This window comes from Adiantum capillus-veneris, chromosome 17 (genome assembly GCF_014529385.1).
Source record: "Adiantum capillus-veneris isolate H3 chromosome 17, ASM1452938v2, whole genome shotgun sequence".
NCBI lineage: Eukaryota > Viridiplantae > Streptophyta > Polypodiopsida > Polypodiales > Pteridaceae > Adiantum > Adiantum capillus-veneris.
In genome coordinates this window covers 76,370,255-76,386,194 of record NC_140947.1, presented here as the reverse complement: position 1 = coordinate 76,386,194, position 15,940 = coordinate 76,370,255, and positions in this window count along the sequence as shown.

Genomic DNA, 15,940 nt, shown 5'->3' with positions numbered 1-15,940 from the left:
AGAGAGTGTGTTACTTAGTGTGCAATGGAAAGATGGATAGCCCTAGAGTGATGGGCGTATATACAATGCACGGGGGAAAAAACCTCCTAAAGAGGGAAAAAATGCCCTGGCGGTCCTAGTGTGTTCACACACATCACTACCACATGTAAATGGTAATGAGAGAGAGAGAGAGAGAGAGAGAGAGAGAGAGAGAGAGAGGATAATCCATGCTTGGACACAAAAGAAAAAGAGGGTTCATTAGGTTTTGCTTCAGCCTTTATAGGCACAATAGGTTCACACTTCCCTTGGTCGCCCAAGTTGGGATGACCCCAACAAATGCCACCTTGATCCAAACTTGGTGTATTCATAATCGTAATGATACATCTAGGTGTAGTGCTTGATACATCATGGTGGTTCTCGTAATGGATTCATCGCCAAGGTTCACAGGAGCACTCATCCTACGCTCACAAGGTAGTCCTATCACAGGGTCATAGGGAAGGTCTTTCCTACAATGTTATTCATCATCGTCTTGGAAGTATCTACCTTAATTGAAATTTTGTCATAATCATATGAGGGGGAGTGTGGGGTTCTACATCAATCCTTAGTTAACATACAAAGCAAGAGAAAATGTGCTTTCACCAAATGCACATCATGAATATCTGGACTATTGGGATCTTGCATGAACAATCCATGTTTCTTGAGGCAACCACCACCGCTCTTAGGTATTGTTGCTTGTGATGCTAACGTCATTGTTGAGGTTTTGTGTGAACACACACGAGCAATAAAATGAGTCCATTTGATTTTGTTTAAATAAAATATTTAATAAAACAAACATGTTGTGTAGTGAAAGGTCATAAACCATAATTGATGATGTTTGTGTGTGTGTGTGTGTGTGTGTGTTTTGTCGCTTTGTGTACGGCTCTATTTGCCCATCCCTAGACTAGTTGTGCCCTCTTTCCTTTTTTGAGTAGACTTCATTTCCTGTACTGACGACATTTGCACCTCCTCCCAAGCTTGCACTTGGACCCTAGCAACAATCAACCCCAGTTAAGTTTACTACATCTCTCATTTCTTTTACTCATACTATTAATCCTATTGGAGTTTGTTTTAAGGTCTGAAGCTGATGATTTTCTTAGTTTAGAAAGGCTATTTGGTTTTTAAGTTCTAAAATTCTTATTGCATTTGAAGACAAAGAACTTTGGAGATATTGAATGTAATGTGTAACTAAAATAGCATAGAACTATATCTTAATAATCCATCATTCCCATCTCCAACAAATCTCATCCAATCATGAAGTGTGTGAAAAGATGGATACCTTCCAGTGCTGGATCCAGTGGATACAAGCTTCCATCGGTCCATAGGTGAATGTGCTTCTTCCCCTCATTACGAAGTCGTTGTGCTTCATTTTCATTTGTAAATGGTCTTTGATAGACACTCCGCATAGTAGCATATTCTTGGTTAAGCTTAATGTCCAAGTGAAACTTTATGGAAGATGTATTACTCATTGTAAGTAGCAAAGAGCACATAGAAAGTATAATGGAGATAACATAGTAGTAGCACTGTTAGCATTAGAAGAGAAGAGAGAAATCTCGTGAAAATAAGAGAGAAAAAGGAGGGATTGAGTCATTCAAAAGTGGAAACAACTATTTGTCGCCAAGTCAAGTGAATGAAAACAAAGTTCGAGGTGAAACGCAAAGGAATGGTTTGAAAATGATATCTTTTTGAATATTTAAAGATATATACTTAGATATGCTTTAAAAAGCATAAATATGCTTTAAATAACCAAAACAGTCAAATGTGGAACCATTTTGACCGTCAACGGCTCTGCTAATCAGCAAGTTAACCAATTCCTTATACTGCCCTTTTTGAGTCGTTTTTTGCCCTAATGGTGTATGTGCATGTATGTAGACACAAAGCAAGGGAGCATAGCACCCGGTGGTTTAACGCTTCCTCTTGGATATAATCCCTTTTTTATGGTGGCGTTGCGGTTTATGGTCCACTCATGTATGGATTATCGCAATGTATCTTTGGTTTTACCACGGTTGAGATTGTGATGATATCTAAAGAGGTGCAATTAGATTATTGGAACTACTAGCCCCTACTTAGGTCTAATAGTATATATGTGTGTAAAATGTCATAATACTTACCTACCTTTAGTAGATGTCGGACAAGAGACCACCTACTGGGGAGCAACCCATTCATTCTTCGTTTGGTTGGTTCATGTCCCAGATGGCCCCCATCCAGGGTGAATGTTGCCTCCAGTGGACCCGAATCTTGAGGCTGTAAGTCCAAGACAATGGATTCAAATGTATCTATCGCTAACTTTTTGAAAGAATGAGTATAGATTTCTTTTTTTTATTATCAGGCATAGCCCTCTTACACCTATAGAGGTGTCGGCCCATCTACACATGTTTCTCTGCTAGTGGTAGATCCAAACCTCCAACGCACACTCTCTTTGCGAGACGAATACCTTCATTCGACAAAGGGATTGTTTGGCGGCTACACTCCACCGCAGCTTGTGACATGCGATCGTCTCAGCAGACCACACCATGGGGGAGCCAAAGAGGGACTCCCTACATCTAGAGCCTCGCATCGACGGCACCTTCTTCTACGGTCCCTTCTTACCGACCTACTTCCCTTCCATCGCACGGCCCCACTCCCCTCCCATCACAGGATCCCACGCCATTCCGATTGACTCCTGCTTGACTCGAGCATCGTTGACACTCCACAGGTGGTTGACAAATTTCTTTTGACAATGTGCGTCAAACGTTTGTCTCAGGGCAGCGAGCGTCGTGAGGGACGGAGCGGCGGTCCATAGGTCAATGTGCTTCTTCCCCTTATTACGAAGTTGTTGTGCTTCATTTGCATTTTTGTAACTGGTCTTTGATAGACACTCCTCCGCATAGTAGCATATTCTTGGTTAAGCTTAATGTTCAGGTGAAACTTTATGGAAGATGTATTACTCATTGTAAGTAGCGAAGAGCACATAGAAAGTATAATGGAGATAACATAGTAGTAGCGTTGTTAGCATTAGAAGAGAAGAGAGAAATCTCGTGAAAATAAGAGAGAAAAAGGAGGGATTGAGTCATTCAAAAGTGGAAACAACTATTTGTCGCCAAGTCAAGTGAATGAAAACAAAGTTCGAGGTGAGACTCAAAGGAATGGTTTGAAAATGATATATTTTTAAATCTTTAAAGATATATGTCTAGATACGCTTTAAAAAGCATAAATATGCTTTAAGTAACCAAAACGGTCAAATGTGGAACCATTTTGACCCTCAACGGTTCTGCTAATTAGCAAGTTAACCAATTCCTTATATTGCCCTTTTTGAGTCGTTTTTTGTCCTAATGGTCCCCCATCCAATGCCGTTGAGAGTGACCGATTGATTAAGTACACAGACGTACTTACAGCTTCCGCCCAAAGCTCAAGCGGTAGGCCTGCATGTAGCCGCATGCTTCGTGCTCGTTCCATGATTGTCCTGTTCATCCTTTCCGAAATCCCATTTTGTTGAGGTGTCCTTGGGGTTGTCCTTTGCCTCCGAATGCCATTGCTAGCACAAAAGCTTTCAAAAGCTTGGCTGCAATATTCGCCTCCATTGTCGGATCTGAGGCATTTAACCTTGGTACCTGTTTCATTCTCCACAAAGGCTTTCCACCTTTGAAATATGGAAAATACATCGGATTTATTCTTCATGACATAAACCCATGTTTTTCTAGTCGCATCATCTATGAATGTTACATAGTACAATGAGCCACCAAGTGATTGTGTACTTGCAGGACCCCAAACATCAGAATGAACCAACTCAAGGTTTTTATTTTTTCTTCCATTTCCTGATTTTTGAAATTTTACCCTCTTTTGTTTACCATAAACACAATCTTCATAGAACTCTAAGTCCACTTCTTTCAAACCTGGTAGAAGCTTCTTTGTTTGAAGGATTTGCATTCCTTTGGCACTCATATGCCCAAGTCGGTAGTGCCACACCGCACTGTCAACTTCTGTAGTTGCTGCACAAGCTGAAGGTTGCGTGCTAATAGTACACAAGTAAAGTGTACCGACTTTTTCACCCTTGGCAACCACCAAAGATCCCTTTGAGATCTTCCATCGTTTGTTTCCGAATGCAATGTTGTGACCTTCATCGTCCAATTGTCCTGTAGAGATCAAATTTTTGCGAAGAGAAGGAACATGCCTAACATCTTTAAGCTTCCATTCATTTCCGTTAGCAGTTTTGACAGAAACTGTACCTTTGCCGACAATCTCACAAGCTTCATCATCTCCCAAGTATACATACCCAAAATTACCTTTGGTGTAGTCTTGGAAATGTTGCTTGTGTGGTGTCGCATGGAATGAAGCCCCGGAATCTACTATCCAGGAATTAGACACATTGTCTAATGAGAGAATTAGAGCATCTTACTCTACTTTACCTGCCACATTGGCCTCCGATGTTGGCTTGTTGTCTTGAGACTCTGTCTCCTTCTTCTTCTTGGACCAACAATCCTTCTTGACGTGGCCCTTCTTGCTGCAGTTCCAACATTCAAGAACTGACTTTGTGCGTGACTTGCTCCGCCTTGAGCGATCACGACCCTTTTGTTTTTTGAACCTCTCCTTAAGCCTTCCTCTTGTTTCCACTGATAGTGCAGCACTTGATGATTCTCCTGTGCTTCTCCTTCGCATTTCCTCGCTTAGGAGAACACCCACAACATCATCAAACTTAAGAGTATTTGTGCCAGAGATAGAATTACTTATAGCCATCACAAGGCTGTCCCAACTATCCGGTAGAGATGATAGTATAAGGAGAGCTCGCACTTCGTCATCGAAATTGATTTTCACTGATCGAAGTTGACTTATGTTTGTGTTAAAGTCATTTAGGTGTTCTGCAACTGAACCATTCTCTGCCATCTTTAGATTGAACAAGCGCTTCATAAGAAATACCTTATTGGATGCCGATGGTTTCTCGTAGAAGTCGTTAAGTGACTTCATCAAGTCCTCCGTGGTCTTCATCTCCGAAACATTGAAGGCCACCGTTGACGCCAAGCTTAACCGGATTGTTCCCAGTGCCTTTCGATCAAGGACAATCCATGCTTCATCTGCCATTGTTGCGGGCTTCTTCACAAGACCGCCTAGTGGCAAATAGAGGTCCTTCTCGTAGAGATAGTCTTCAATCTGCATCTTCCAATGTTGGTAGTTTTTGCCGTTGAACTTCTCAATCTTGAGCTTCCCTTCCTCCGCCATAAATCCCACTCAATTCAAGGAATCCTTTCCTTGAGATAATTTAGCTACGAGCAAACCTTGCTCTGATACCAGTTGTTAGGAAATAAGACGTAGCTAAATAGATAATTGAGTAGATTACTTAATGGAGAGAGACAGATTTATATACACGAGATTATAGAGTAGAGAGAGAGAGAGAGAGAGAGAGAGAGAGTACACACGATATACGTGGTTCACCCAATGTGGGCTACGTCCACGGGAAAGCAGCCACTCAATGGCTTTAGTACTTCAAAACAAGAAGTAGTTTACAAAGGGATTATACCCTTAATGGAGCTCCTGCCTTGCTTCACTCTCACCACCTCACACTCACCTTGTTGCATCAACTTCACACTATGAAATGTGTGTAGAAATGGCCTCCTTTTATAGGCCAAAAGGGCTGCCCTCTCTTATGAGAGACAGCCATGTGTAGCCACCCTTGTGCGAATAAGTCCAAATCGGACCCTCCAATTCGCCCATGTGTGGCCGCCCTTGAGAAGACAAGTCCGCTTTTGAATTCGGCCACCGGCCACCGGCCATTGACTTCCGATCACTGACCACCAGCCATTGACTTCCGACCACCGGCCATCGGCCATTGACTACCGGCCACCAGCCAACCGATCGGTTGTTTTCCGACCACTTTCCGGCCGCCGTCCGGCCATAATATTCCGGCGAAAAAAAAATCTCGGGGGCCTCCACCCCCGAGGCCTTTAAAGTTGCCCCTGATTCTTGTCCGTGAAAATTTTGGTTTCCGGTGAGTGATTTTCCTTCCCGCACGATGGCTTCTCCTCATAATGGGGGCCTTACAAATGTGCGCTTTTACCACAGAAAATTACAAGTGTAAATCAGGCTCCATACTTAACAACATGGCAGAGAGGTGATCCTTTGTGGTGAATTTGGTGAGTCTCCTCCTCTTGGATTTCAACCAAGGTAGCTCTAGGAGGATCTTGGCGGTTGTTCTTTTGGGGACAAGCACGGTATGCATGCCCTTGTTCGCCGCACTTGAAACACCGGTTATCCTTGCGATAACGCTCAAGCTCTTCAGGAGAGAGTTTGTTTGTACTGTTGTAAACTCCCTTCTCTTTAGCTTTGTTGAAGTTTCCCTTAGGAGACTTTTGGACATTGTCCTTCCCCTTAGGCTCGTTGGAACCCTTGTTTTCCGTGGGCTTATTATTTCTTTTAGCCCCCATTTGGAAATTGATTCGAGAGGCCACCATAGTATGGTGTATTACCGCCGATATGGTACGTGGCCTTTGGGAGTTAGCATACTCCGCCATTTCTTCGGTTAAGCCCGCACAAAATTGTTTCTTTTGCTCTCCAATATCCAACTTTTTGAAGACAGTGGCTTTGAGTTGTAGGTCCCAAAACTTGTCTACATATTTGTGGATGGATTCATAGGGAGAGAGCTTTAAGCTTCACCATTCAATGAGTACTTTGTCTTTGGCATCGGTGGCCAAAAACTTCTTCATAATGGAAGCTCTTAAAGCTTTCCATGTTCGCGGAGCTTCACCGTTGGCTCGTAGGCTAGACCACCATTGTCTGGCGGAATTTTGAAAGTGCATAGCTACATGGCGTAGCTTAGAGGGCTCCTGAAGCCCTCATCTAAACGCCGCATCAAATTGTTGGATAAAGGCCAAGACTTTGTCCGTAGCACCAAAGGTGCCATCATAGGTAAGGAAAGAGATGCACTTCCCTCCCTCTTTGAAATTCTTCAGCTTGAACGACCTCTTCCATGCGGCATAGGATTTCCTATGGCCTCTTCTTTTTGATGGTTCAAAGGTTGCACCATCACTATTTTCAGAAGGTGGAGAAGAGGGTGACCTCTTTCTCGCCTTTTTCTTGTCTTGATCTTTATCGTCTTCACCATCACTTTCATAAGAGGAAGAGGATGAAGAAGATGGAGAAGAGGGTTTCCTCTTTCTCGCCTTTTTCTTCTCTTGCTTTTTATCATCCCTCTTTGAATTATGGTGTGGAGAAGGGTGCGATGGTCTTCTCCGCTTTGGTGGTGATGGAGAGCGTTTAGCCCACCGTCTTCGTGGAGCCATCTCCGCCAAGGTGGCGGGAGACTCACTTCTTTCTCGTTCCTTCGGTGGAGGCTCTTGAGTTCTCCTTTGGGAAGGAGATGCATCATCAAGAAGTAAATTCTTGAGCCCTTCATATGGATTCTCTTCTTCTTTGAATCGGAGAGAGACCTCTTTTGGAAGTCTCACAAGGAGGCTTCTTAGGTGTTCTCTCGTCATGGTGTTGAGCTTGGAGAATCCCATGAGCACAGAGCTGTCGTTGCACTTCACTTTGGTGAGATGGATTGCCCATGGCTTGTTGAAGCCTAGAAACAAGATAGTTAACAAGCATCGGAGCATCATTTGTAGCTTGCTCATTAGCAAAATCAAAGTTATCAACATTAATTTCACTCTCTTTACTATTGTCAGCCATTCTAACAACTTTTAGGTGTAAAATTTTTAGGTGTACTTTGGCACTTCAAGCCGTAATTTCTACTCCTCTTTACCCCTTTAGAAAAAGCACTCAAGCTACTGTACCCGTGGCTCGAATACCATTAATTGCAAGGAATAGAAGAAAGGGTCGTTCAACACCAAAACAGCACCGGCTCCCGTCAAGCTTCTAATAGCTCAATAGTGGTTAAGCCGTAGTCAAGCCCCGTAGGACTCCACTATTAATACCATAGCTCTCGACGGTGATGCCCCGTTAACTCCACAAAGGCAGGCGCACTACAAGGCTGAAAAATCCATATTCTACTTAGTCACAGGCAATTAATAATACGAACCATTTATAGCTAGCTTGAGGACCTCCCTTCTTGAGCAAGAAAAGAGAAACCTTGTGCTCTGATACCAATGTAACATTTAATGGCCTAAAAACTTGTGTGTAGCAGAAATACAAGAGTACTTGGGTGGAGAGAGCAACAAAAAGCATAACACCTAGTTAGATATCATGAACAATACTTTCAAAAGATAGAGAAATTAAGCTATTGACAACATTTGAGGACCGGATTTGCATGGAGCCGGTCCCCCCTCCAAAAGGCTTTGTAATATGGTTTCTCCCATCAAGAGAGACATTGTACAATACAATTCTTTGTGTTCCTTCAAGACTAGCTAGTGCAATGAAGATGAAAGCTTCATGCACTAGGCAAAACACTTAGCAAACACAACATCAATTATCTCCGGTCTCAGACCCAAGACCTCACACACCTTCAAAGATGGTGAGAGCTAGCAGGGTATGAGAGTAGATTGAGAGGAAGAAGGAGTATTATCGCGAGAAAGGTGTACATCTCCTCACATAATCACTCATATTAGCATAGCTTAGCTTAGTAATTAGCATGGTAGAGGAGATGAGCATGCATTGAAGCTTGGCTCTTGGTTGGATTTGCATCACAAAGCCAAGAGTTGTTGGTGTAGGCCTCCCTTCTCACAAGCTTGGAGTAGGTGGTAAGCTTTCCATTAAAGCTTGAGAAGGAGAGAGAGTCTTCTTTACTTCACACATGAGATTGTGGGAGTGTGTGTGTGATAATGACTTGCAAAACTCAGCCCCCTCTCTCTCTTGGTCGACCCCTCTTGCTATTTGCTCATGATCTACCCTCATTGGACCTCCCTAGGCCTAGCCAATGGTAATTAAGCAGTATAAGGGATAGCCTTCTGACATGTGTCCCCCTTTCTGTTAGGAAATAAGACGTAGCTAAATAGATTTTTGAGTAGATTACTTAATGGAGAGAGATAGATTTCACACACAAGAGATTATAGAGTAGAGAGAGAGAGAGAGAGAGAGAGAGTACACACAATATACGTGGTTCACCCAATGTGGGCTACGTCCACGGGAAAGCAGCCACTCAATGGCTTTAGCACTTCAAAAGAAGAAGTGGTTTACAAAGGGATTAAACCCTTAATAGATCTCCCGCCTTGCTTCACTCTCACCACCTCACACTCACCTTGTTGCATCAACTTCACACTATAAAATGTGTGTAGAAATGGCCTCCTTTTATAGGCAAAAAGGGTTGCCCTCTCTAATGAGAGACAGCCATGTGTAGCCGCCCTTGTGCGAATAAGTCCAAATCGGACCCTCCAATCCGCCCATGTGTGGCCGCCCTTGAGAAGACAAGTCCGCTTTTGAATTCGGCCACCGGCCACCGGCCATTGACTTTCGACCACCGGCCATCGGCCATTGACTAATGGCTACCGGCCAACCGACCGGTTGTTTTCCGACCACTTTCCGGCCGCCGTCCAGCCATAATATTCCGGCGAAAAAAAAGTCTCAGGGGCGGAGGCCCCCGAGGCCTCTAAAGTTGCCCTTGATTCTTGTCCGTGAAAATTTTGGTTTCCGGTGAGTGATTTTCCTTCACGCACGATGGCTTCTCCTCATAATGGGGGCCATACAAATGTGCGCTTTTACCACAGAAAATTACAAGGGTAAATGAGGCTCCATACTTAACACTTTCCCCTTTTGTGAGAGCTTTAGGTAATTTAATAATTCAACTAAACTCTCATTGGACCCCTTTGCCTCTTGGCCAATAGGAATTAGGCAAGCCATTGGGCTGCTGAATGCTCATTGGACCCCTTGGGAGACTGTCCAATAGTCTTCTAGAGGACTTAATTCTCATTGGTTCTTTTATTAAGTGTTTTTAAATTAATTAAACTAGATTTACTCTAGCATAATTCTCATTGGTCCACCTCCAGGGCCATCCAATAGGAATTGGGTACACCTTGTGGGCATCTGGGCTAGGGAGCTGACATGTGTCCCTCATTCCCTTTGTGTAAAGGGAGCTTGTGTGTGTGTGTGACTTTCTCTCTCATCCCCTAAAAGCTAGGCTTGCCCCCTCCTATGTAGGGATTTGAAAAGACTTTTGGGACACACACAAAGCATCCAATTCCCCCCATGGTTGACCTTTGGACACAACCTTTGAATTTTGGAACCTTAGCATTTTGGAAGTCTTAATGGGCTGAACCTTAGGGTCTTTTTAGCCCATTGTTGCACATGACTCTTTTGCAGATGGCCCTCCCTTTGGATCCCTATTTTCCCTCCTTTGGATCCCTACTGTGGCCGGTCTGCTAGCTTAACCAATATTCTAGCTTTTTCTCCCTGGCACTTCCCCATATTAAATGATCAGTTTAACATGAGAAAATCATTTAGGAGAATTTGATATTGATTATTATGACAACTAGATATTTTTTGACCTGACATGTCACTTATGAACTACTTGCAGAGACTAGCTTTTGCACTCACTTCTACACTTTTGTGTCTCTTCTTTGAAACAACGATGTAGTCATAACTACATTTACGTGTATGGAATTTCATGACTGGGAAAGCGAGTAGAACGTAAAAGTGAAAGATAAAATCCAAGTCTTGAGGGCAACACTTATGAAAAAAACTTGGTGGAGTAGTGTGATGGATGCATATCATGAAATGATGCGTGTTATGTATGCTTTACACAATCGCAAAAAAGTATGGATGCAATGGTGGACTATCCAAGGGAGTTTGGAGTGTCCTAAAAAAATAGAGCAGTCGGTGGTGGAAAAGCATCAAGCGTGTTCCATTCTCTCATCAACAAAGGAATTTCCTCTTGAAGTACTCTCATGCTAGATGGATTGGAGAGCATACACCATTACACAATGCTACGTACATGTTAGATCATGAATACTAGAATATGAACTTGACGTCCAATGTTGAAGTGGTTCATGATTTTTACACAGTGGCAAACACTTTCTATGCCAATGTTGATGATCGTGTAAGATACATAAAATAAATGTCCTCCTTTCAATTGAAAGAAGGTCTATTTTCAAACTCTCTTGTTTCAACAAATGGAAAAAGAGCAGTGTGCATGGAAATGGTGGATGATGAATGGTGGAGAACACTATGCTTTGTTGCGTAACCTTGTGATGAATATTCCCGGGGAGGTCACCTAATAAAAATGTAACCTATCACGTGAGTTCAACAGAAGGGTATTTAAAGTTCTTGAAACTTACAGAAATATATATACAAAAGGGCATTATTTTTTCAAATGTGAAAAAAACTTATAGATTTTAAAAGAAAAGGGTACATTATATTCCTAATAAAATTCACAGACAAGGGGTTTTACAAACATGTCTTGAACGCACGTGATATGGTACTTTTACACATAGTGAATCCCCCGAGTGAATATTTTAAGCAAGTGTTCTTTGAATTCAAGCTAAAAAAAAATGGAGCATGTACAAATATATTCACATCACTACTTGCAATCGACTTCTTGTAGATCATGTAGATAAATTTATTTACATGTATTGCAATGGAAAAATTCTACGACACATTGAAAGCAAAGAATATGAAGAAGATATGTCCATATGGATGTACAATTTCAATGATGTATAAGACAAACACTTTGACATTGGACCTGTGTTGTACATAAGCCTTGAGCTAGAGGAAAATCCTGATATTGACCCAAACAATCTCAATCAAGCATGCAACAAAGTAGACACAGATGACATAATCTTAGATAAATGATGGCAATAAAGATTAAGCAACATTTTCATTGAATTTGTGAAAGAATGTCATTAGTAAAATATTACACTTAGTTTCAATAGGAGTTGCCTCTTGCGACCCTGATGGTTTGTATTCATTGGCCATGCCAAATATGGTATATAGGCCCTCACTAATGACTGCACTACACAATGCACATGTGGAAATATTTTGCCTTTCCCTCACCAAGCATATAAGAGGGTAATAGAGTCCACATGGCAACATATAATGGCCGCTCCAATAGTTGAAGACTTTGTAGAATGGGGACATTGGTTGGTGGAGGAGATGCTAGCCACATTTGAGACTCACACAACCTTGGGATGTGTTAAAAAGTGGGATATGTGATTGCCTTGGCGTATAGGATTTAAACATTGAGAGAGGCCCTTCACATAGTGACTAAGCTTGTTAAGTTTCACTTCAACACTTGCGGTGGTTGGGGGGGTCTGTGCTTGCGATAGTCTCACTGCTTCTTCATCTCTCTCTGCGAGCTTTGCCCCCATGCTTTCCTTGACCTTGCTCGGCTCCATTCCAGCCCCTTCCACCATAAGATCAAGATCTTGTCTTGTGACTGTCACTGTCTCCTCAGGATTATCATGGTGCTAACAATGACATCTCAAGACGCAAAGTCCGCTAGCCTATCCAAGATAAAATGCATATGAAGAATTTTAGCAAAGTAGAGTGGTGCATCTGCATTATGGAGCGGATGGTCGTACACCTACAGGAAGATTCACTCAGTGTTAAGTTTGATGTCATTATTTTGGCACCTTGACACCTTCCATCTTCCCTTTTTGATCTCACCTTCTGGGTATGGCTACATCTCCTTGATCATATCCTTTGTGACCTATTTGTTTATGTCACTCCATTGGGAATGACTGGAATTTTCCCATTCAAAAAATCTACAGGTTGTTCTAGTTGTCTGAAGAGCAGTCAAACCTTGTGCAAAAGCTTTAAGTCACTCGTATGCCTTTCTAGCCAACTCATGCTCGTTATCTTGTCCATCTGCCATATCTACGAAAATATAGATGATATAGGAAAATTTGTGAATGAAATAAGGCTTCCATCTCATTGGCCTCAAAGATTGAAAGATGGAATGCAATAATCAGTGGAAAGCATCCAATAAAGACAAGTCCACCTCAAACATGAAACCAAAAAAAATATCTTAACCACATTTCAAATTATCTTGACTACATATTTCAAATATAAAAACCATGTTCAATTACAAAATTGGATTAAACGACAAAGAGATTTTGACTAGCGGGTGTTGCGCCCTTGCTAGCTTAGTCTTCAATGATCTAAAAAACTCTACCACTTGTATTATAGATTTTCTCTCTTTGCAAAATTCAGTAGAGACAGTTTTTGGCTCTATAAAGTATAGCTTCCATGGTAGCTTTTTTGTGGGTATTGCCACTCATCCACAAATCCTACACAACCTTCCAAAAATCATATAGCATTTGCAATAAGTATTCCATAGAAAAAAATCTCTTGCCAGAATATAGGCATCTTCAAGAACGGATCATATAACGTGGGTGCCATTCATCCTTGCTTCTGTCGCCCTTGATCAGCAGTAGACTGAGCATGTGCCATCTTTTCAGGGTTTTTGTCTACCTCATACACAAAATTAAGCAAAAAATCATTTTTTGGGAACTCTTAGAAGAAATCCCCAATCAATGATGCCAACGGGTGCCTTCAAATATTTAATGAAGTCCAATGTTACATTAAATGGGTGTAGGTCAGTGTGAATAATGTGCACCATATGTGCAGTCGCCATGCCATCCACCAGAGCATGTATAATGTGGGACATATTCATCACTACCTCCTTGACCTTGGCAAGCTGCTCTCGGATTAGTCACATGTTAGGAAGGGGGGATTTTTCCACCCTTGATCCAAGCGATACATTGCTATGGAAAATTCATTGTATTTGAAGGGTACCTTCAAGAGCATGTTGTTGAGCGAGCGGCCATATAGTAAGGAAATATTGTAATCCAAGGCGACTCATTCGCGAAAGCAATACACTTGACGATTGTTGGTGTAATACCTGCATGCCCTACTCTGTTTGAAAGCGCTCTCAAACTTGAAACTGCTATTTTCCTTGTACAGCTTTCCACAGCATGTTATGTGCTCAGGATTAAGATAAATCCCTTGTATTTTGTACTCTTTTACTTCACCAAAGGCCCCTGCACTAATCATTTGTCCTTTGATCAATTCCTTGTGTGGAATGCCGATGAGATGTGCGCACATGGAGTTGTAAACAATGTGCATAATTGCCCCTGTCCCTATAACATCTTGCTGCTCGGATGATGTAGTGACTGTGTCTTGGATAATACACACTCGTTTTGGAAGTGGCTCTGCATCCAATTCCCTCATGTGCTTGCTCCATATTGCGTCTCATAGTTGCAATTGGCGTAAATTAGTAGAAGCTGGTGCCAAATATTTTAAATCCTTGCATGCAACTCGCATACTTTCCAAAATGGTGCGAGTTTTGTGTTGATAGCCAAAGCTCGGGGGGTTCACTATGTGTAAAATTGCCATATCACGTGCGTTCAAGACATGTTTGTAAAACCCCTTATCTGTGAATTTTGTTAAGAATATAATGTACCCTTTTCTTTTAAAATCTGTAAGTTTTCTTCAAATTTGAAAAAATAATACCCTTCTGTATATATATTTCTGTAAGTTTCAAGAACTTTAAATACCCTTTTGTTGAACTCATGTGATAGGTTACATTTTTATTAGGTGACCTACCCGAGAGCCAAAGTCAGTCAGCTTTTGTCTTTCACACAATTCTACATTGCCTTCTCTTTGGAGTCAACACAATGTATTTTCCCGAATTTGCTCAACAAGATCCCGCATAAGGATATCAGACTCACTGACTTTCCTTATGAACTCATCTGCATTTTGTGATACTATAATGACTACTTCTATGCATAGGGAATGCAAGATGAAGTCGCTCGTCGATGGAAAGCATGGTGGTCACAAAGATAGCGAGAGCTACAACTATTATAACACAAAACACTTTATACGCATCCATATCTTTCAAAATAAAAATAAAAACAAAGTGTTAGACAATAGAAACTAGAAAATAAATTGTACATTAAGAAAAACATCACATTGCTATCCATTTACACTAAAACAAGAGTCAAACAATAGTAACTAGACCATTAATTATACTTCAAGAAATATTACAACAATAGATACTTAATATGTATCCATATTTTTCATAATAAAACAAAAAACAAAGTGTTAGATAGTGATAGCCAGAACATTAATTGTACAGAATATCATTTCAAAAATTTGAAAATAGAGTAACAAAGAGTAGCTTTTTAGGGATTTTTAACTTGATTTTTATTTCTACAGAGAGAGATAGAGATAGAGAGTGAGATCTAGACTACATTTTGAACCAGTCTTTATAATTACTTCATGTTGCAAAAAAACAAAATAAGTTTTTCAATTTTATTTTTGAAAGTGTCATAAAGAGAAATAGAGTGAATTAGATGTAGCATTTTCAATTGTTTTACAGATTCTTAATACACACACACACACACACACACACACACACACACACACACACACACACACACATATATATATATATATATATATATATATATATATATATATATATATATATATATATATATATATATATATATATATATATATATATATAGAGAGAGAGAGAGAGAGAGAGAGAGAGAGAGAGAGAGAAAGAGAGAGAGAGAGAGGGATTAGATGATATGTCATAAATTTTAGAGGTTCATCGAATTGAAGAGGAAGATAATATTAAGTAGATTATGATCCAAGAAATACTCAGGCCGTGTTACTGGCCAAATATCGCATGAATCATGCACATAAAAAACAATGCAAGCCACATAATCAGTAAACTAAACAAGTTTACAACACTTTTTGGTCGTGTTATCAACCAAATGCTGCATTATGAAAAAAATACAACATGCACTAGTGAATGACACCATTTTGTTGAGTTATCAACAAGGTGTCACCCAAATTTAAGGTAATAGGAATTGTATACAGACATAATTGTCGACCATATTCCTGCATTTGATAAAGGGAAGGGAAGGTGACATTGTCATAAAAATACTATTATTGCCGTGTTACCAACTAGTACCACTATGACATGCCATACTTATCATAGGACACTACTCAGTCGCGTTCACAGTGCCTCATGATAATCACCATTCCGAACAATGGCCTTACACATGCATGCACC